The sequence below is a fragment of the Juglans regia genome, unplaced genomic scaffold, assembly GCF_001411555.2.
Source record: "Juglans regia cultivar Chandler unplaced genomic scaffold, Walnut 2.0 Scaffold_20554, whole genome shotgun sequence".
NCBI classification, from domain to species: Eukaryota; Viridiplantae; Streptophyta; class Magnoliopsida; order Fagales; family Juglandaceae; genus Juglans; species Juglans regia.
The window spans coordinates 3,571-5,458 of record NW_023351493.1 but is presented as its reverse complement, the minus strand read 5'-3'; the positions used below and the strand labels follow the sequence as shown (position 1 = coordinate 5,458).

General features: G+C 39.2%; 1 pseudogene; it reads right to left on the bottom strand.

Annotated features, from left to right (window-relative positions):
- Positions 1-559: 559 nt before the first annotated feature.
- On the bottom strand, positions 560-1,597 carry LOC109019897 (annotated as a pseudogene).
- Between the last annotated feature and the right edge of the window lie 291 nt (positions 1,598-1,888).

Here is a 1,888-nt window from a genome sequence, read left to right as displayed (position 1 = left end):
TTAATAATGTGAGGTATTTCAGAATTCTTGGTTGGTTTCTCTCTCTCTCGATTTCCCCCGTATCAAGATCTATGTAAGGACAGTGCTACAGTTACCGCTCAAATGTCCCGTTTGAGCTTCCCACTATACGTGGCATGCCGTGTGTTTTAAAATCGTTTTATTAAAAAAAAAAACAGAGAGAGAGAGATATATCAGCCTCCCATCTCCAATCAACGTTGTCTTTCTGCTCTCTTTAACTTCTACCTTTTTCTGTGTTCCAAAACTTTCGTAAAAAATCAAAAGGAATTCAAGAATCCAAACCCATTTCATGTATATTCCCAAAACCATCTAAGAATTATCAAAAGCAAATTCAACCATTTGGCTTGAAGGGGAGGCGACGGGAAGGGTGAGTTTCTCGAAATGGGTCTCTTTGGCCGTCGGATTAATGGAGGCTTGAAGACAAACTGGTTTCCCTTTGGTGGGATGGGTTTCTCTGGCTTGAAGACGAAATATTTATGGGTTTCTCTTGGTGGGAGCACAGGATGGGTTTCTCTTGTTTATGGGTTCGTTTATTGAAGACTCAGAAGGTTGAAGACGAAATGGTGCGAGCCTGGGATGGGTTTCTGGGTTTCTCGGGATGGGTTCTCGGAAGGTTGAAGACGAAATGGTTGGGGTTTGGGACATAATTGTAGTAATAGTCAATGCTGGAGGGAACAAAGGGAGACCGGTTATACATCGTTTGTGGTTGTTGTTGCATGCCTTGCCTGGACAGGATGTCCATGTTCACTGTCTGAGGTGGTGCAGGGGTGTAACCATTAATCATGTTCATCAGCGTGGATGATGGGTATTGACCAGGGGCATATGCACCAGTTGTGAACCCAGCAGAAGAGCCCTGACACGCATTGATGCTTTGGACTTGAAAACATCCCAAACCATTGGAATTCCCTCCTAAAGCAGCGGCAACAGAAGCAACATTGAGCCCATTTCCACGAAAACCAGTCATACCCATCATAGAATTGATGTCATTTGCCCTTATACCTTCTCCAGCATTTATGTTACCCCCAACCAAAGGAGCCCCCAACCAAAGGAGCAGTTTTCATTTTCAGAGCTTCCATGGTTTTCGGATCAATCTCACCTACATTAACTCTCATTCCCATATTCTGATTTGTGTTTCCTATCCTTCCATTTCCAGCATTCTCATTTACAACATTGTTAATTTTCCCATTGTTGGAAGCAGCACCAATGACTCCAACACCTTTCTTTGCATTATTTGCATCAAGTTCGTTAGCTTTCTCCCTAATAAAGCGCAGCTCATTCTCTTCCTCGTCATCAGAATAGTCATCATCTCCTTCAGAACTAAAAGCAGGAAATTTCTGCTGATTCTTCAAGGCTTCAAGACCCTTGATCAACTTTTGATTTTTGCCTTTGTCGTTATTATCATCTTTGATGCAGGCCTTTTTTTGTTTTTGGTTCTGGTTGTTTTTCTGAAACTATAGTTCAGCATGTTTATTGAAGACGAAGAAGGAAGGTAATATGAAATGACGGCTTTAATTTTTAATTTTTAAACACTTACCACGTCAAGCGGGAAGGGGGAACGGGAAGGTAGAGCGGGGCGCATAGCATTTTCCGAGGAGGAAAGGTGGCCCTCTGACACCTCCTGTGTTGTCTCGAACCTTTAGAGCATTCTTATTAAATTAATTAAAAATTAAATTTAATGATAATTTAATTATTAAATCATAAAATAACTCACATTAAAATAAATATGCTCCAAATATATCTCAGTAATATCTAAATTAGTTTTAAAAGAACTATTTTAGATATATCACAGTAATAATTTTAGATATTATAGTAATATCTAAAATTATTTTAAAATTTAAAAGGAATTATTCATTCATCAAATCTATTTTAT